The sequence below is a fragment of the Stomoxys calcitrans genome, chromosome 5, assembly GCF_963082655.1.
Source record: "Stomoxys calcitrans chromosome 5, idStoCalc2.1, whole genome shotgun sequence".
Taxonomy (NCBI): domain Eukaryota; kingdom Metazoa; phylum Arthropoda; class Insecta; order Diptera; family Muscidae; genus Stomoxys; species Stomoxys calcitrans.
Window position 1 is genome coordinate 11,256,462 of NC_081556.1, and position 22,219 is coordinate 11,278,680.

General features: G+C 30.3%; 1 protein-coding gene and 1 long non-coding RNA gene across 3 annotated transcripts in view; one reads left to right on the top strand and one right to left on the bottom strand.

The window, feature by feature from the left end:
• Positions 1–22,219, top strand: part of LOC106082553 (CDK5 and ABL1 enzyme substrate 1) — an 86,242-nt gene that overhangs the window by 35,437 nt on the left and 28,586 nt on the right. The window lies entirely within an intron of this gene.
• Positions 12,452–13,807, bottom strand: LOC106082555 (uncharacterized). Its single transcript, XR_001220522.2, has 3 exons — positions 13,401–13,807; positions 13,230–13,331; positions 12,452–12,837 (listed from the first exon to the last, which is right to left on the bottom strand). It is a non-coding gene; the product is annotated as an uncharacterized LOC106082555 (long non-coding RNA).

Here is a 22,219-nt window from a genome sequence, read left to right on the forward strand (position 1 = left end):
TTACAAAATACTTTAAGTGCCAAAGTGTTTTGTATGGCAATTTAAAATGCTAAGAGTTGCCAGATTGTTAGGGAGAAAGCAATGGAAAAAATTTTTTGATTCATTACTCATTTAGAATATATATTTTTTTTGTTTCTAAGAAAACATTTTGGAAGAAACAAATATTGATGAAACACAACTCAGAAATGTAAATATTTTTATTTGTCTTTTCATGATTTTTTGCGAACATCATCTAGCTCGAGATCATATTAAAAGAATAGCATAGCAAAAAACTTATAAAAGTTCAGCAAGTGTTTTTGGATTTTTCTTTAAGGAAATTCTTTAAACAACCTTGAAATGTTTGACATTTCCAAATTGACTCTTTACAGTTTTTTAATTAACAAATATTTGTTGTCTTAATTTTGTTTTTATCAGTCTTTAACATTTTAGCTTTTTAGCTTTGATTGCTTTTGTCTAGCAGGCACTTGAGATCTTTCACAATTTTTTTTTAATTTTTATCGCCAGCTACTTTAGCTGACTTTTGTGATAATGTCTCGTCGTTTTGTTATTGTTGTTTTTTTTTTAATTCTGATTACTATACAATCCAACTTTGTGTGTTATTATCATCATGTTCTTCAATGTTGTAAATTAATCTACTTCTACTTATTTTCTGCTGTGTGTTTATTATGGAACAATATATTGTTGATTATAATAATTTATATGGCATATGCCGTATAGTATGTGTATTATGGGGTATAATAATTTATAATCGTATCGTTGACAAAAAATGCAATTAAACAGTGGTTTTGGGGTTAATGTTTATTTAAATAATACGACCTTTTAATTTTGTTTTTAATATTATATTTTTAATTTTTTTTTATATATTTTATTTTGTTTATTTGTTTATTAACTCTTTCTTGTTTTTATTTTTAAAAATTTTTGAATTTTTTACTACTTTATTTATTTCAATTTTTTTTAATTTTTAAATATTTTTTTATTTAAATTTTTTTATTTTTTTAACAATTTATTCATGGTTTTTAATTTTTTTATTTTTTGATTTTTTTTTTGATTTTTTCTATTTTTTTCAATTTTTTTATTTATTTTTTTCCATTTTTTATTTTTGCAATTTTTAATTTATTTTTTCAATTTTTTTGCCAAAATTTTTTTTATTATTTTTCGAATATTTTTTATTACTATTTTTTAGTTTTTTATTTTTTCAAATTTTTTTAATTTTTCAAATTTTTTTAATTTTTTTTTTATTTAAAATTTTTTTTAATTTTTTATAATCCTTTATTTTTTTCAATATTTTTTGTATTAATTTCCTATTATTTTTATTTATTTTTATTATTTTTCGAGTTTTTTTTTTAATTTTTTATATATTATTTTTAATTTTTTTGTTTTTTTTATGGTTTTTTGAATTAATGGTTTCTTGAATTAATGAATTTTTTTTTATTATTTTTTAGTTTTTTGTTTTTGTCCCTATTTTTTCAATATTTTTCTTATTAATTTTCTAATATTTTTTATTTTGTTCTTTAAATTTTTTTTATTTTTGAAGTTGTTTTATATTTTCAAGTTGTTTTTTATTTTTTCATTTTTTTTATTTTGAAATTTTTTTTTTATTTTATACATTTTTTATCTTATAATTTTTTTATATTTTATTTTTTTTTTGTTTTAAGTTTTTATTATTGTTGTTTTTTATTTTATTTTATTTTTAAATTTTTTTTGTTATTTTTCCATTATTTTTTTAATTATAATTTATTTTTATTTTTTTCAATTTTTTTTATTTTTCAATGTTTTTTTATTTTTCATGTTTTTTTATTTTCTCGATGTTTCTCTATTTTTAATTTTTTTTTTACTTTTTCGATGTTTTTTTTATTTTTTAAATATTTTTTTGTTTTCATTTTTTTAAATTTTTGTTTTTATTCATTTTTTGCATTTATTTTATTTTATTTTTTAAATTGTTTTTTATATTTTATTTTTTTTTTTATTTTTATCCATTTTTTTATTTTTTCATTTTTTTTTTATTTTTTTTGTTGTTTTTTAATTTATTTTTACTTTTTTTGTTATTTTCCATTATTTTTTTTATTTTTTTTTGTTATTTTTCCATTATTTATTTTTTAATTTTTAATTTTTTTTATTCTTTTCTTCTCTTCTTGTTTCTTAATTTTTTTATGTTTTAATTTTTTTAATTTTTGTTTTTATTAATTTTTTGCATTTATTTTATTTTATTTTTTAATTTTTTTTCTTTTTATAAATTTTTTTTATTTTTTCATTTTTTTAATTTTTTTTTTAATTTTTAATTTTTTTTTTGTTTTATGCTTTGAGTTTTTGTTGTGTTTTAATTTATTTTATTTTAAAATTTTGTTTTGTTATTTTTCCATTATTTTTTTATTTAATTATAATTTTTTTTAATTTTTTTAAATTATTTTTTAACATTTTTTTTTATTTTTTCGATGTTTCTTTATTTTTTAATTTTTTTTTTATTTTTTAAATTTTTTTATGTTTTAATTTTTTCAATTTTTGTTTTTATTCATTTCTTGTATTTATTTTATTTTTTCATTTTTTGTTTTATTTTTCCCAGTTTTTGTTTTTTTATTTTTTTTTCAAATTTTTTTTTTTATTTTCTACTAAAATTTTTTAATTATTATATTTGTAATTTATTATTTGATTTTAATTTTGTCTTTATTTTTTTTTATTTTCTTATCTAATTTTTTCTTATTAATCTTCCAGTGTTAAATTTTAAATTTTTTTCCAACACCATATTTCCTGCCTTCTTCAACCTCTGTGTTATTTGACTAATGTACATATTTGCCATGCAATAACCACTATGAAATAGATGGACATTTGTTTGATTATTTGTTTCATATATCGCCTATATAAGAAATTCAAGCTTTATTTTTTATTGAATGTATGAAATATGCCCTGATAAGAGTTGAATGTAAATAAACTCAAGGTAAACAAAAATTTGTGTTTGTTTACATAGTCAAATATAAGATCCGTAAAATGAAAATTCTTAAGCTAACACAAAAAAAAAAAAAAAAATTCAAGGAATTTCCTCACATTAATTGCTCATAAATCCTTTTGGGCTTAACAATTTTATTTTTGAGGGATTTTCACACAACACCTTTATAATTGTGAATGTTATATGAGAGATTAAGTTTTATTAGAAACAAGGCATATATGAATTAATAAACTCGTTGCCAAGATATTTTTTCACAAAGCGAATAGTTTTTTGTATAACAAATTTAAAAAAACAATTAAAACATAATAAAACGAAAATAAAAACAAAAAAATTAAAAAAAGAAAAAAAAAAATCAAAAAGTAAAAAATAGTGATCAAAATTAATATAAAAATGAAAACTAATAGAAAATAATAATTTTATAATAATAATTATATAAAAAAATATAAATAATTAAAAAAAATATTAAATAATAAAAAATAAAATATTAAAAAAATATATTTTTAAACATTAAAGAAATTTAATAAACAAGAAAAAAATTAACATTAAGAAATGTAAGATATTTAAATAAAATATAAAAATTAAAAAAAACACAAAAAATAAATAAAAACAGTAAAAAATAAATTTAAAACAAAATTAAAAACAATAAAACATTAATTAACATAAATTCAAAAAATTTCAAGAATTGAAAAATAACTAAAAAATAATAAAAAACAAATAAAAAATATAATTTTTTTTTTGAAAAATTTTTTTTTTTTTTTTTTGAAAAAAACTTAAAAAATTTTATGGAAAAATTAAAAAAAAATTTTAAGGAAAACACATTTAGATCATAAAAAAACAAAATAAAAAAAATAAGAATTTAAAAAAAAAATTTGAACAAAAATTAAAAAAAATCGATTAATATTTTACAAAAAAAAAAAAATTAAAAGAATTTTACGAAAAAATGCAAAAAAAAATTTTTTTCGGAAAAAATGCAAAAAAAATTTTTTAAAAAAAAATTCGAAACATATGTTATAAAAAATTAAAAAAATATTTTTTAAGAAAAATTTAACAAAAATTCGTAAAAATTTAAAGAATTAAAAAATAACTAAAAGATCTGATGTACATACAAATAAAAACCATTATTTTTTTAAATAACTTATTGAAATTATTTTTTCATTGAAGGAAATTATTTTTTTTTTTAATTTATAAATTGAAAATTTTTTAATTGTGATTTTTTTAATTTTCTTTTTTCAGGTTGGTATTCGTAAATTTGTACATATAAATAAAATTTGCCAGGTAATTTTTTATGTGTAAATTATTTAATTAACAATAAGCTATAACAATGTTTTCCATCCCAAAAAATACCACCAAAAATCAATTTTGACCGAACGGAACAATATGGGACTCAAGTGAAAAGTTTCCGGGAGTAGAATATGAATATGGTGTCAAAAATTGGATCCAAGTAATTGAGGGGTCGCCAAGAGAAGAACTAAAGAGAACCGTCCAAAATAAAAAGTGGACCTATCGGGACAATAAAGGCCTCAATAAATGGTATAGGAGAGATGAGTACGAATATGATATTAAAAATTGGATCCAAGTATCTAAGGAAACGTCCCAAGCCCAAAATCAAAAGTGGGCCGATCGGGACCACATGAGACTCCAATGAAAGGTATTCGATAGCAGAGTACGAATAGAATTGTCGAATATAAAAAATTCAGTGTAATTTCCAAGAGGGCCGCCCCAAAGCCAAAACCGTCCCAAGTGGGCATATTAGACCATCATGACAATATGAGACTCATATAAAAGGTTTTAGGGGGTAGATTACGAATATGGTATTAAAAATGAGCTTTAAATGATAGGAGGTTGTTTACCCCTCAAAATAGCTACCAAAATGTGAATATATGTCAATCATGGCTATATGGGGTCCAATAAAAGGTATTTGGTAGTAGATAAACAAATTGTACTGGGGAGATAAATATGGTAGTAGGTGAGAAACTAATTAAGGCACAGCAGAGCGGGCCGGGTACAGCTGGTTTTTCTATAAAACATAGAAATCCCCTTGTTTTCCTTAAAAATTATGTTTTTCACCTTAATTACCTTTGCTTTTTTTTTTCTTGTGTTTTCTTTTATGGAGACCGACAATGTTGTTGATTCTCAAATGGCGACTTATTAAAATGTTTTTTCTTTTTTTTTCATTATTTATTTCCTTAGCTTTAAGTGTTTCTTTGAGTTCATAGTGCTTTGAGGCTTGTCTACTCTTCTCTTTACGACGATGATTTGTTTTCTGGATTCTCTTTTGATTTTTCTATTTGTTTACGAAAATTAAGGCAAAGCAAAGGGAACAACACACACACAAATTCAATTCAGCTACCTAGTCACGTATGTGTGTAGCTAAAGATAATGGGGGGCAGCATGGCCCATAAGCCCATTAACAGTGTGGCTTTTGTTTTGGTAAATTTCGTGAAAAATAATATTACAAAAAAAAAAAAAACAAATACACACAAATAAAAAATCAGCGAAAAAACAGAAAAACTAGCCATAAGCAGTTTCTTTCTCCAAAAAATACAACCAAAAAAAAAAAAACATCATAACAATCTAAAAAACCAACAACAACCTGAACTATTGTTTATATGGATCATTGAATTTCTACAACGCAAATAAATACTGGAAATGGTTGGTAGATCTTTGATAGACTGAGTGTTCAATTTTTTTTTTTTGATAAATAAATTGCTGCTTTTATAAGACCTTGTAGTTTTTTTTTGGTTTATTCACTTAATCAGTGTTTTTTTTTCTTTGTCATTTGGGTTTATTTATAAGAAATTGAAATAGAACTCCTAGAATTCAGCGGATATGACCATCCACTACTACTTTGCCCATCTGTTTGTTGATTGATATAAATTTATGGGTGTTGATGACCACAGACATTTGATTTGAGGTTTGCCTTAGTTTTTAGTGAAGTATATAAATGGCTATAAAGCCCTTGGATTTGTTTTTATACCCACCACCATGGGATGGGGGTATACTAATCTAATCATACCTTTTGTAACACCTGGAAATATTAATCTGAGACCCCATAAAGTATATATATTCTTGATCTTCTCGACATTCTGAGTCGATCTGGGCAAGTCCGTCCGTCTGACGAAATCACGATAGCGCTCGAACGCGTAAAGCTAGCCGCTTGAAATTTTGCACAGATACTTACTATTGAGGTAGGTCATTGGGGACTGCAAATGGGTCATATCGGTTCAGATTTAGATATAGCCGCAATATAAACCGATCCCCGGATTTGACTTCTTGAGCCTTTAGAAGCCTCAATTTTCATCCGATTTGGCTGAAATTTAGAACAAAGACTTGTGTTATGACTTCCAACATCCATGCCAAGTATGATCCGAATCGGTTTATAAATAGATATAGACCCCATATAAGCCAATCGCCGGATTTGACTTCTTGAGCCCTTACAAGCCTCAATTTTCATGCGATTTGTTTTTAATTTGGAATAAAGTCTTGAGTTATGACCTTCAACGTCCATGCCAAGTATGATCCGAATCGGTTTATAAATAGGTATAGACCCCATATAAGCCAATCGCCGGATTTGACTTCTTGAGCCCTTACAAGCCTCAATTTTCATTCGATTTGTTTTTAATTTGGAATAAAGTCTTGAGTTATGACTTTCAACATCAATGCCAAGTATGATCGGAATCGATTCATAAACAGATATAGCCCCCATATAAACTGATCCCCGGATTGTACTTCTTCAGTCCTTATAAGGCTCAATTCTCATCCAATTTGGTTGCAATTTAGAACAAAGGCTTGAGTTATTACTTCCAACATCCATGTCCAGTATGATCCGAATCGGTCTATAAACAGATATAGCCACCATATAAACCGATCTCCCGATTTGACTTCTTGAGCCCTTGGAAGTCACAATTTTCATCCGATTTGGCTGAAATTTTGCATGTAGTGTTCTGTTACGACTTCCAACAACTGTGCCAAGTACGGTCCAAATCAGTCCATACCCTAGTATAGCTCCCATATAAACCGATCTCCCGATTTGATTTCTTGAGCCCCTGGAAGCCGTAATTTTCATCCGATATGGTTGAAATTTAGCATATAATATTCTGTTATGATTTCCAATAGGTCCGAGTGAGTCCATAACCTGATAACTTAGTACGCTTTTTGCTTGTGTTTTTTTTCATTACAGTTTATGACACATATATAAGGCCATATAATCTTATCTGTTTGACAATTTCCAAATAAAATGTCTATTTTTATGACCATATCAAATATACCTAAAGCACTTGGGCCTATAGCAGATAAGGTCACGTGATATTCATTTCATACTCTTCAACATATGATGTTGGTATACTAATTTCATCATTGAATTAATAAAGTAAAATTTATATGAGATGCTTGATCGTCATGACATTCATACGCTCGCTCATACGCTAACCTAGTAGCGAGTTAAGATATTCTCTGCGTTCTGCATCATCTGTGTCTCTTACATCACCATTGATATTTGCATACAAATGCTTTGTTGTTGTTTTTTACAACAAGCAATTATTAACACTTTTAAAGCCGTTGTTTTCATTACTTGAAACCAGCCATAATAAGTTGTATCTTCTTGTGGACCCATTAGTATCATCAGTGTCTCTGCAAGTTAAAACCACCAAGCATATGCAAGTTTGTTCATGAACATTCATCAGTGTCTCTGCATGTTCATCAGTGTCTCTGCAAGTTAAAACCACCAAGCATATGCAAGTTTGTTTATGAACATTGTACCTAGGAACAGGATCTTGCCACCATGACAATGTTTTATTGTTGTTTCTTTCGAATAAAACGCCGTTTAACTTGTTCAATTTTTTTCTCTACAGATTACTTGTAAAACCTCTTATTATTTTTTTTTTGCTTGCTCATATCTGTCATGTCAATCCGTTGTAATCTCCTGTGTAATGCGAATGTCGGAAGTAGTCTTTTAAATAATTTTTGTTTACATATGCATGCCCATTGTATTTAATTTCCTATATTGATTTTACTTTAAGCTTAAAGAACCTAACACTGAAAGTGAATATTGCCATTGTGTGTGTGGTAGTATATGGTGCAAAAAAATCTAAAAACATACTTTTCTTAAGAGCAGTTCTTTTCTTATGTTCCTGGATTTTGTTATATATCGTTTTTTTTTCCTTCTATCATTTAATGAAAAACAATTTATTTTAATTTTTCTGTTATTGACACAGCAGTGGCGTTTACCATAGCGACATTTCTCGCATGTATGTGAGTGTTTTTTTTTCTTCTTTAGACTATTGGCATAAATGGTACATCACGTGCTCGATGATAGTCTGGGTGTTTGTTTGTCTGTCCGTCTGGTATGCTGCTCATTGGCAATGTGTAATAATTAGAACACTGTGCAGAGTATTTGTATTTGTTGCCATGCACAGACATAGTCTGTTGGGGTAATCGATAGCAGCTACAAGCCAATGTAATTGCTGGCATTACATGACAGTGCCAACAAGTAAGTACACTCAACAAAATTATGTACGAGTAGTAAAATTACAAATAAAAAAGAAAGAAAACTTCATACGATAGCCCAGAGTGTTACAGAGCTTATGTCAGAATGACATGATAAACCTCAATCGCTAGGTCTTTGAAGATGCAGTAGGAAATCAGAGTATGCTAGACTATGTCTTAGAGACACTGATGCAAAGAGACATTAATGAGTATGATGACTTCAAATATAGGTCGTAGAGACGCTGATGATGCAGAGTATTTTTTTAAAGGGTGACTTTTCGACATAATCATAAAGACATTGAAGAGTATGATGACTTTAACTGTAGGTCATAGGGACATGGGTGAAGTTAATTAAAGTAGACTTCAATTGTAGGTCAGACAAACATTGATGATGTCAATTGTTTTAGAAACCACATGTAGGCCGTATAGACATTGACAATGCAGATTGCTGTAAATAATCAAAGTATGATGACTTCTAAAATAAGTTTATGATACAAAAGAATATTAAATAAAATTTTTTGTGTGTACCTACCTTAAAAAAAAGATTAAAATTTCATAATCTGAAAGCCTGAAAATGTCTATAAAGATAAATTTAAAAAAAATATTTTAATCATACTGGGGATATTGGAACTTTATTCAAATTAACAGGTTTGTTTTAAAATGTGCGTTTTCTGTGCTCCATTTAAAAACAAATTTTTGTTATATATTTCAAAGTTTCAACTTTGAAAGCAAAAACAACTTTTTAATATTAATAATAATTTATTTGTTATATAAAACTTTTTATATATTATCTGCTTTTATGTTCAATACTTCCAAAAACCTTTGTCTGTCAATATATTAAAATCTTTATTAAAACAAAAACGAAAAAAGCTATCATTTCTGTGTTGATAGTGAAATTTAATTGTTATAGCAAACATTTATTTATATAATGCAAATATTTATACACACATAAAATTGTGGTGATAACACCAGTTTAACACCTTCCTTGTTCACAATTGTCTCAAATGAAAGCAAAATAGGAATGAAAGGCAAAACAACAATAATGCTATTTGCGTCATCAACTTGTTATGGAGGAGGTGCCCAAGTAGACTATGAAATACAAACTAAAGTGTAAAAATACAACAAATACAAGAAATGTAAATTCTAAATATAGACAAGCAATTAATTGATTCTTGAATTTATATCAATAATAAATTAATTTTTGTATACATTTCTACTTCAAACAGACACAAGTTTATTTAAATAAAATTTATTTTTATATGCATACTTATATAAGTATAGATGAGATACTCTTGACATTAGTTTGTATGAGCTTAGGTCATTGGTTTATGATAGTAAAAGAAACAAAACAGCAATACGAAAACCAAAACCATACATAAAATCATTTGTAATCTTGTTTGTAGTCTAACAATAATGTGGTGTTTTTGTTTTGAATATGAAAGTAATTTGTTAATGCTAACATACAATTAGATTTTTTTTTGAATAATCAATGGGGTTAAAAATATGCGATTAGCCGATTTTATTGGATAGTGCAAGCAGACATTGGAAAATATATTAAGGAGAAATAGAATGCTAATGATTAAAAAATCGATAAATTTTTTTATCGATAATTGATAACAATATTATCGATAATCGATAACAATTTTATCGAAACTCGATAACTATTTTATCGGTACTAGGTAACTATTTATCGATTACTTTTTGTCGATGACAAATTAAACGATAACTAAATTATAGTTTCTCGATAACCAATTTTCTGATAATCGATTGGTTATTCATTGAAAACCATTTTACCTATAACCAAGGTAATTATAACCATAGATATTCATACAAACAGTTTTGTTTTCTTTTTGAATAATCGATAGATACTATGGGTTCAAAAACATGCGATTCTCTGATTTTATTGGAGAGTGCAAGCAGATATTGGAAAATATATTAGGTAGAAATAGAATGCTAATCGATGAAATATTTATCGATAATCGATAACAATTTCATCTATAATCGATAACAATGTTATCGTTTCTCGATAACTATTTTATCGATGACTAATTTAACGATATCTAACTTATCGTTAATCAATAACCAATTTACTGATAACTGATGACTAATTCATCAATAATTAATTTACCTTTAATCAAAGTATCAATAACCCCAGATGTTCATACAAACATTTTTGTGTTTCGATGCAATAAGTTCAAAAACAGGCGACTCTCCGATATTTTTGGAAAATGCAAGAAGACACTGGAAAATATATTTAGGAGAAATAAATACTCGATAACTATTTTATCGGTACTAGGTAACTATTTTATCGGTTACTTTTTGTCGATGACAAATTAGACGATAACCAAATTATCGTTTGTCAATAATCAATTTACTGATAATCAATGACTAATTCATCGATAATCAATTTACCTATAACCAAGATATCTATAATCACAAATGTTCATACAAGCAGTTTTGTTTTCTTTTTGAATAATCGATAGATATTACGGGTTCAAAAACGTACGATTCTCCAATTTTATTGGAGAGTGCAAGCAGACAGTGATATTAAGCAGAAACATTATGCTAATTTGAAAGAAAATCAATAAAATTTTATCGATAATCGAAAACAATTTTATCGTTACTCGATAACAATTTTATCGTTACTCGATAACAATTTTATCGTTACTCGATAACAATTTTATCGTTACTCGATAACAATTTTATCGATAAAATATTAAAAAGGATGCCCCTAATCGTTGAGCTTAAAATTTAACCGGACTGAAGTCCTTAATGTATGTTCATGGGAAATTTAGAAAAAGTAGATTAACCTCATAGTCGATTACTCTGCAAAGGATGTATTTATAGCCAATATATCGATAGAATCGCTAGCCTATTAATAGAGAATCGAGTTATCTTAAACCGATTAATCGATATCGATTTCTTTGCAATGCATTTAAATGGTTTTAAAAACCATAAAAAACCATAATCGATTTTTAATTAATAAATATGAGACTATCTGTTACTCGAGGTATCGAGTATCGATACTCGATCTATCGATGTCTTATTTAATGGCCTACTTATTTTTGGCTGATTCATTTATAGTCAATTAATCGATATTCCATTAAACGATATTCACTAAATCGATATTCAATTAATCAGTTTGCGATTTATCAGTCGCTTTACAATAAATTAACAAGCGATATAATCTTAATCGAACAAAAACCGATTATTCGATATCCCATTGACTGATTTTTAATTAATAGATATCCAATTATTTAATACCCGAAGTATCGATATCTGATTTATCGATGTTTTTTTGGCCGATTAATCGTTGGCTGATTCATTTAATCGATTGGGATTTATCAATCAATTTCCAATTTCCCGAAAATCAATTATTCGATATCCGATTAATCAATAGACAATCAATTATTCGATATTAGATTTATCAATCGACAACCTATTAATTAATATTTGATTAATCAATCGATATTCGATTCATCAATCAATATCCGATTAATCAAACCATATCCGATTAATTAATTGATATCCGATTGCGCAAACCATATCCGATTAATCATTTGGCATTCGATAAATCAATCGATTTCTGATTTTACAATCGATATCCGATCCGATAACCGATTAGTCGATTTTTAATTTAGCGAAAGCAGATTCGTAGAGAACCAATTTATCGATGACCGCCGATTTGCCGACAGGCGATAGCAAAGAAACCGAAATGCCAAATTACAACCAAATTGGTTAGAAAAAGTGACTGCAATTTTCAAACTACCGAAAATCGGTGGTGTCTTTATATTACGGTAGGCTGAACCGTTATTAAAAACACAGACCGATATTGTCATTCTTTTTCTGCAACCTCACTTTACTACTTGCAATTTTAACTCCCTACCCGCATCGCCACCCTTATCGTAAGAGTCCAGAGTTCAGAAATTTGAATATTATCGCTCAAGCCTACCAGGCAAGCAGTTTACTTAGAAAGTCTCCATGTTACGTACATAAAGACCACATTTTCTATGAAGCTCTCTTCTTTTGTGTTTTTATTTTTTTGCTTTAATCATTTTGTCGAATAGCTAATTAAATATTTACGCACAAAATGTTTAAATGCCTAGGGGCATACTTGAATCACCTTCCTTACTGCTCACACCATTTGTGGCTTTAGAGAAACAAAGTCTTCATTTCCTTTCTCTTCTCTTATTCTCTCATTCTTTTGGACATCGAAATAATGAATAGTGTTATTCTCTCATTTTGCATAATTAAATTGTTTTTGGGTTTTTTTTGACTCGTGCCAGGCATTGCACTGCTAGAGCAGCAATAGCTCGGTTTTCTCACAGTCATTAATTACTGAGCTCATTATGTTTATGTGGCGAGGGTGAGTATGATAAGGGAAGAAACTGTACCATTAGAAATTGGGGAAACTTTGTTTTAAAGATAAAAAAATGATTTATATTAAAAATTTTAAAATTATTTACGATTTTTTTTTATTTAAATTAGACTATTGTAATATTTTTTTCTTTAAAAGGGGTTTTCATAGAAAAATTTACAAAAATGTTAATGTTAAATTATAATTTTGTAAAAATTTCAAACAAAATCTCTACAATTTACATTTTGATTGAATTATTTTTTTTAATTGGATTATCATAGAATATTTTTAAATTTCATAGAATTACTTGCAAAACTCAGTGAGAATTTCCAGTGTCCAAACTTTATTTTGAAGTACATTTTGTCAATATAATAATTTTTGTCAATATTAGCCCTAACACTTCCAACCTCCCTCTTCATAGCAACCCACAAATGAATATGGATTTACCTTTATTGCATTCTCGTGAATTCCCATCTGCATTTTTGTTTTCTTAGCATTCTTTTTGTGCGAGTGTGTTGCTGTTTTCCCTCATTAAATTTGTCATCACGTCTGGAATTTGTATCCAATAAGCTGATAAGATTGTAGAATGGGTAAGTTTGAAGAATTCACGCCACATACCATGAGGGCGAACACCAAATGCATGGAATGACTTTGCAATTAAAACAAAACCCAGCAAAGGAATTCACATTTAAAAACAAAATTAAAGAGATTTCCCTTCCGTCCGGGTTTGTGTTTGATGGCCGGTCGTTGATGGGCTTTAGTTTTGTGCAGCTAATTACCGCCTTCTAATGTGCGCTGAGCGCCTGGTGGAAAACTCCAACTAATTAACAGCGTTTTATTTTAGTGGTGACCCACCGCCATCATACCCTTTCTTATCTGAGCCCATCCGTTGTTGGTGGGCCTTTTCCATTTTGTTAATTGGTTTTATTAATTGGTTCGTTCGTACGCCTGCCGGGAGATGAGCCAAGGCAAACAAAGACAATGTAAAATGCCACTTGACACCATAGAGTGCTGGTAAGCGACGGACAGACTGCCTGTCTGACGGACGGACACGTCGCTTGCATGCATGCAAGTATTTCAAGTGGATACTTAGTGTAATGTGTGCGCTGAGATTTTTGTTGTTGGAATTTAAACATTTAATTAGCCATACAAAATGATTTAAATTAATTGGTTTTAAAGTTAATGTTGTTAAGGAACGTTCATTATGTTATTACTTACGTTCTATAGAAAACAATTTATATAGACTGTTTCTTAAAATTCACAAATTTACCATTTTAATAGAATTTTTTCACAATTTAAATTTAGCAAAATTTTTTTTTATAGAAATTTTTTCATTTTGAAAGTTCTCAGTGGAGAGTGGAGACTAAGGAGAATTGGAGCTTTCGTAGAAGTGGAGATTTCAGAGTTTTGGGGACTTGAGAGAAGAGAATACTTTAGAGAAGTCGAAACTTAGGAAACTTCAGAAAAGTTGAGACTTGAATGAAGTGGAGACTTCGGAGAGGTAGAGACTTGTGATAAATACCGAACTCAAAAATGTGGAGAGTTCAGAGAAGTGGAAAATTCGTAGCAATGGAGTCTTCAGAAAGTGGAATCTTCAAGATAGTGCAGTTTTCTTAGAAGTGTAGTCTTTAGGAAAGTGGAGACTTTGTAGATTTCCGGAAAGTGGAAATTTGATGAAATTGGAGACTTTATGGCAGTTGAGAATTGAGAAAAGTGATGAATGTAGGGAAGTGAAGATTTTTAAAAAGTGGAGACTTCAGGCAAGCTGAGATTTCCAGAAAGTAGAGAATTCGAGGAATTGGATACTCCAGAGAATTGGTGATTTTAGGTAAGTTGAGTTTTCAGAAAAGTGGAGTCTTCTTGGAAGTGTAGGCTTCAAGAGAGAGGATACATAATGAAGTGTAGACTTTAGAGAACTGGAAACTTTCCAGACTTCGGGAAAGTAGAAATTTGATGGATGGAGAGACTTTGGGAAATTGGAGACTTTAAAAGAGACATCAAGAAAGTGAAGACTTTAAGATAGTAGAGTCTTTATGGATGTGGAGACTTAAGGGAAATTAAAACTGCAGAGAGGTACAGATTTCTGAGAAGTGGGACTTCTGGGAAGTGGAAAGTTCAGGGAAGTAGAGATTTCTGGGAAGTAGATACTTTTGGGTAGTAAATCTTCTAGATAGTGGATACTTCAGAGTAGTGAAGATTTAGAAAAGTGGAGACTTCAGAAATTGGAGACTTCAATAAAGTGGAGATTTCAGGGAATTGGAGATTTCAGCGAAATGGAGACTTCAGGGAAGTGGAGACGTCTTGGAAGTGTGACGTCTTCCGGAAAATTAACACTTCTTGGAAGTGTAGGCTTCAGGACAGAGGAAACTTAAGGAAGTGAAGACTTTAGGAAAGTGGAGACTTTACAGACCTCGGGAAACTGGAAAGTTGATGAAAGGAGAGATGTTAGCAAGGTGGAGACTTTACAAAGAGATTTCAAGAATATGAAGAGTTTAAGATAGAAGGGACATTATGGCTATGGAGACTTTGGGGTATGAAAATTGCAAAGAGGTTGAGACTTCTGAGAAGTGAAGACTTTTGTGAACTGGAAAGTTCAGGGAAGTTGAAACTTCAGGGAAATGGAAACTTCAGGAAAGTGAAAAGTTTAGGGAAGTGGAGACTTGAGAAAAGTAGAGACCGAAGGAAGGAAGAGATTTCTGGGAAATGGCGACTTCAGAGAAGTAGAGACTTTTGGATAGTAGAACTACTGGATAGTGGAAACATAAAGGAAGTGAAGATTCATGGAAGTGGTGACTTCAGGGAAGTGAATTCTTCAGGAAAATTAAAATTTCTTGGAGTGGTGAAGTATGAAGTATAGATTTCTGGGATGTGAAAACTTCAAGGAAGTAGAGATTTGTGGGAAGTGAAGACTTTAATGAAGTAGAAACTTTTGGATAGTAGAACTTCTGGATAGTGGAGGCTTCAGGCACGTAGAGATTCAGGGAAGTGCAGACTTTAGAGAATTGGAGACTTCAGGGATGTAGAGAATTCAGGGAATTGGGGCTTCAGGGAAGTAGATTTCTTGGAAGTGGAGACTTCAGGGAAGTGAAGTCTTCAGGAAAATTTACACTTCTTGAGAGCGGACCCTTTAGGAGAGAGGAAACTTAAGGAAGTGAAGACTTTAGGGAGATTAAAGGAGAGATTTTAGGAAAGTGGAAAATTTGAAAAGATACTTTGAGAAAGTGAACACTTTAAGATAGTGCAGACTTTATTGGTGTGGAGACCTGAGGGAAATAGAAACTGCATGGAAGTAGAGATTTTTTGGATGTGGAGACTTGAGGAAATTAGAGACTGCAGGAAGGATGAGATTTTTGGGAAGTGGCGACTTCAGAGAAGTAGAGACATTTGGATACTAAAACTTCTGGATAGTGGAGACTTCAGGGAAGTGAGGATTCAGGTAAGTGGTGACTTCAGGGAAGTAGAGACTTCTGGTTAGTGGAGAATTTGGGAAGGTGAGATTTCTTGGAATTGGAGACTTCAGGGAAGTGAAGTGCTCAGGAAATTAACATTTCTTGCAAGTGGTGGCTTCAGAAGAGACTAAACTTTAGGAAGTGAAGACTTTAGGGAAATTTATTGGAAGTAGAGATTTAGGGAAATTGCAGTTTTTAATGAAAAGCTTCAAAAACGTGGACACTTTAAGATAATGTAGTCTTTACGGTTGTGGAGACTTGAGTAAAGTAGAGAATGCAGGAAAGAAGAGATTTCTGAGAAGTGGAGACTTTTGGAAAATACTGACTTCAAGTCAGTACTGACTTCAAGGACGAAGAGTCTTTTGGGTAGTAGAAATTCTGGAGAGTGGAGACTTCAGGGAAATGGAGACTTCAGGGAAGTGGAGAATTCAGGGAATTAGAGACTTTAGGAAAGTGGAGATTTCTGAAAGCTGAGACTTCAGGAAAATTAAGACCTCTTGGAAGAGGAGGCTTCAGGAGAGAACAAACTTGAGGAAGCGGAAGACTTTGCGGACTTCGGGAAAGTGGAAATTTAATGAAATTATTGATTTTAGTAAAGTGGAGACTTTAAAAACATGTTTCAAATAGTAGAGACACTAGGATGGTGTAGACTTTAGAGATGTAAAGACTTGATGGAAGTAGAAATTTTTGGGAAGTTGAGTCTTCAGGGAAGTGGAGATTTCAGGGTAGTGGAGATTTCAGGGAGTGGAGACTTCAGGGAAGTGGAGACTTCAGAGAAGTGGAGACTTTAGGGAAGTGGAGACTTTAGAGAAATGGAGACACCAACAATTCACTTTTGAAAACGTTCATCAAAATTTTATAAAAATTTCAGGGAATTGGAGGTTGTAGGAGACTGCAGAGTGGAGACTTTCAGGAGTAGAAACTTTTCAAAATTTTATTTCTATAGAAAAATTTACTGTCAAAATTTTGTTTGCATAACAAATGTTGTCAACTTTTTTTTCATAAAAATATATTTATATTGTAGTTTTAAAGAAAATGTTATACAAATTTTACTTTAAGAGATAATTTTGTCAATTTTTTATTTTAAATGAAAATTTTTAAATTTTTTCGAAAAATATTTTGTAATTTTTTTTTTATTTCAGTGTCAGTATTTAGTTTCTCCGATTGTTTAGTGTAATTTTAAACTGATTCGTTTTCTGAGTGTATTGTTAAACCTTTTCATTTAACTCCCACATTACACACATTACAAATCCTTGGAGGCTAGCGCTGAACATTTATTTTTCAACTTTAATTAAAAACCTTATCCTATGTTAACTATTGTGTCCTTTCTTCTTAGAGGGGCTAAGGAGCTCAGTTGAGCTATTTTGTATAACGGCTTATCTTCCTTACTCCATGCAGCAATACCAACTCCATTGTACTCATTACCCAGACTCTTTCTATCTCTACTCTCCATCTCTTGCTTTTGTTTCGCTCACTAATGAGATATGTTTGGTACTCCTCTGTTTGCTGATTATGTTGACTGGCCGTGGCTGTGGCTGCCTGACTGTTTGACTGTCTGTTAATGTTATGCGGCAGCATATAATAATAATTAATTTAACCTCGACCTAGTACTAATTAACTGAAGGTAATTTAATGGGAGCCCAGCATTTGGAAATCACATTTTTGTGTTTGAGTTTCGGGCCAACAACAAAAATCCTGCAAGAGGTGCTTTGTTTTGTTTTTTCTTCTTCTTGAACTCGGTTTGTGTTTTTTTATTTTTTTTTTTTGGGAAATCATTCATTAAAGTTGTCGGTAATGAGGAGCAACATTTAGACAGACAGGCAGGCGGTTTCACAGCCGTCTAGCGAGTTGGTGGGTTAAACAGTTGGATATGTTGCTATGCGTTTATCGATAACATTGCCATTATTGCATTTAATGACATTGCTTTTTACCATTGCATGGTGAGTAAGACCATTTTTAAGACATTTGGAGTATTTTAGGGCCGCTAAGCTTATTATTTGAGGAAAACATGAACAAGGGTGGCCTTAGAGCCACTAAGACGAGGGACTAACCTTTTTTATTCAGCATATGCGATTTTGTATTACGATAGAGATAGTGAGTGGTAGGGGTTTAGAACCAAAAGTCCAAGAGCTCAGTGTGGAGCTACATTTTTTACTGGGCCTAGCAGTTTATACAACGAAAGGAGGTTTAGCTAGCCTCATACTCTTAGACTCATAGTTCTAAAAATCTTTTTTTTTTCTCTATGGACAGTGTATAATTGTCAGTGATACATTTTTGTGTTAAAATTTAACACAGCCTGTGAGGTAAAGAATTTTCTATGAATGTAGTAAAGTTTCGTTGTTTAGTTTTGAAAGTTTTTTGATTTAAATAACACATCACCCTTTCTAGTGTGGTAATAACAGGTTGACAGAAAATAAAAGCAAGAACAAACTCATTTAAGAATATTGACACGGAAAAGGCTAAGAAAATTATATTGCCAAATATTTCAAACATACTTTGTGTTATTTGCCTCCTTATTCTATATAATTAATAAAGTTAATTAGCTTAGGAAAAGCTAAAGAAAACATACAAATAAGGGAGGAAAATGTATGCTCATTTTCTTGCCAAAGGCATAAAAGCTTTAAACACTAAACATCCCCCCATTAAATGCTTAGCGTTGGCCGCCATTATTCGTTATTGCAGACTCTAGCGATTAAAAGTTTCCTTTCACTTGTCTACGAAAAACATTTCTCGATTTGTTTTACTTTTCATTTGTTTCTATTCTTTTCCATTCCTTTTGCCCAATCACTTTGTATTTTATTAGCTAATTAAATGATTCATTTTCTATTTCATTCTGATAGCCCATCATACATTTATTTAGACCATGGTAATTTGACACCTGTGTCTGTGGCAGTTTATGCTGTGAGATTTAATTACCTACATTTGTTATCTTTTTAATGAGCTATAGTTTTTATGGCCAAATTAACAAAATGTGTTGAAATAATACCAAATTTGTTTTGGCATAACCAAGCGACCATGTTCCACCTAATTCTGATATCCCATCAATTTTACAGAAGGGTTGACAATGTCTACCAACTGTTGCTGAGGGAAGAGAATGTTGCAGTAGAATGTACGTAAAAAAGTCAAAGTAAATGTGTTGGCAATAGGTTGCCCAAAAATAATTAAGTTCAGTATTGTGCTACCATACACTCAGAAAAAATGCAAAGATAGAACAACCAGATAAAGATTAAAAGAGTGAGTTCCTATTTTGTAGTGATAACATAAACATATATGTGGGGACAACAGAGAAGTGGAGAATTTTGTGAAGTATAAACTTGTGAGAAGTGGAGAGGGAAGTGAAGACTTCTGAAAAGTGGAGACTTATAAGAAGTGGAGACTTCTGGGAGGTAAAGACTTTTGAGAAGACATTTGTCACGAGAAGACTTCCAGAAATTGGAGACTTCTGAGAAAAAGAAATTTCACTGAAGTGGAGACTTCTGAGGAGTGAAGGCTTCTGGGAATTTCGGTGAATTCGAAAGTGAACATTTCATTAAGGTGGAGATTTCAGTGAAATGGAGACTTTTGAGAAGTGGAGACTTCTGAGAAGCAGCGACTTCTGAGAAGCAGCGACTTCTGAGAAGTGGAGATTTTCATGAATGAGGACTCCTGAAAAGTGGAGCCTTCTGAGAAGTGAAGACTTTTGAGAAGTGGAGGCTTCTGAGGCGTGGAGGCTTCTGAGACGTAAAGTGAAAGTCTTAACTTGAACTTTACACTTCATTGAAGTCTACACTTCATTGAAGTCTCCACTTCATTAAAGTCTCCACTTCATTGAAGTCTCCACTTCTTAGAAGGCTCCCCTTCATTGAAGTATCCATTTCATTAAGGTCTCCACTTCATTGAAGTCTACACTTCATTGAAGTCTTCACTTAATTGAAGTCTCCACCTAATTGAAGTCTCCACTTAATTGAAGTCTCCACTTCATTGGAGACTCCACTTCATTGAAGTCTTCACTTCATTGAAGTCTCCACTTCATTGAAGTCTCCGCTTCATTGACGACCACACTTGATTGATGTCTCCATTTCAATGAAGTCTCCACTTCATTGAAGTCTCCTGTTAATTGAAGTATCCACATTATTGAAGACTCCACAACATTGATGTCTCCACTTCTTAGTAGTTTCTACTTCTTAGAAGTCTCCACTTCATGGAAGTCTCCATTTCATGGAAGTCTTTACTTCATGGAAATCTCTACTTCATGGAATCTCCATTTCAAGGAAGTCTCATCTTCATGAAAGTTTTCACTTATTGAAGTCTACACTTCATTGAAGTCTACACTTCATTGAAGTCTACACTTCATTAAAGTCTACACTTCATTTAATTCTACACTTCATTGAAGTCTACACTTCATTTAATTCTACACTTCATTGAAGTCTACACTTCATTGCAGACTACAATTCATTGAAGTCTACACTTTATAGAAGTCTCCACTTCATTGAAGTTTCCATTTCATTGAAGTTTCCACTTCTTTGAAGTCTCCATTTAGTTGAATTCCCCACTACATTGAAGTCTCCACTTCATGGAGATCCCCACTTCATGAAAGTCTCCACTTCATGGAGGTCTACACTTCATGGAAATCTCCACTTAATGGAGAATTTTCTTTAGAAATCAATTATTTTCAAAATGTTCTCTATATGTTCCCAAAGTATTCATATCCTCAAGGTTTTCACTCCTAAGTAATTTCACTTTTAATGTAGGCAACTTGTTTTTTTTCAATATTTTTAAATAAGAAAATATTTGTAATTTGACAAAAATTTCAATTAAAACAACTGTTTATTACAGTGCCAAAAAATTTTTTGTATTTGGGATTGCTCCCATATTTTTTTTTTATTATTATCTTGTGAAGCCTAACATCTGCCTGCTTTAGAACTCCTTCATTTAACCAAAAACGTTAAATTTTCTTTTAAGGTTAAGAAAACATTTGAAAATTGTAATCTTCCTGGTTGAAACTGCGTCCCTGGTATTTCTTTCATTACCTTTGACATTTATTGACCGTTGAAACCCATTAAGGGTCTAAATTAATTACAAAACTTGACGTTTTAATTAGTAATTGTCATTCACTTTCATAACGCTAAGCAGATTGAACAAATGGGCCTCTTTCGTTTTTCAGTTTAGGTATCATTATCATCTATTGCTGAAAGCCTAGTAATTTTGACATTTATTTGCTGCGCAGTGCCATTAGCTGGGAACCATTATTAATGGACCACTTTATAATTTTAATTAGGGTAATTTTAGTCTTTTGTTTATACAAAAAAAAAACAGCCAGGGGGTTAGAGCAATGCAAGACAAACTCTTCAGGTGGTAGTCTATAATGCCTTAGTGACTGAGACTGACACTTTCTTTCGATTTCTGTTCTCCCATTCCTTTACTCATTAAGTCTTGACATTCATTGCCTCTATTTGAGTTTTTAATTAATTATCCCACCAAACCTAAGAAGAATGCTGTTAATGACCAAAACGTGGGGATTTGCTAATTGCCCATTAGGTTGCTTCTTTTTACAAAGCTAAAAACTTAAAAAAACTATAAAAAAGGAATAATGAAAAAAATAAAAACTGAGAACTATAGTCAGGTAATTAATTATTCTAAACGAAAACAAAACAGAAATGCGTCAATGAAATTAATGTTTTTTTATACCCTTTTTTCAGTAGTCTAGCAGTCCATGTTGGGCGCCGGCATTTTTCAAGTTGTTCTTTTTGGTCGCCGGCTTCTTTGGAAAACAAAATTAATGGAGAAATACCCTTTTATAGTAATAAAATGTTGGTATTGTTTTGTTATTTGATTTGTTTTACTAAAGCGGATTTAATATCCTTTCCTTCTGTAGCTGTTATCCTTACACTTCACCCCATAACATGGACGACATCTCAAATTATCTGCCGTTTACGTATCATCTATTCTTCTCTTAGCTAAAATCTCAATCAATTCAGTCATAGTAAATGTTTGTCCTTTATAATCCTT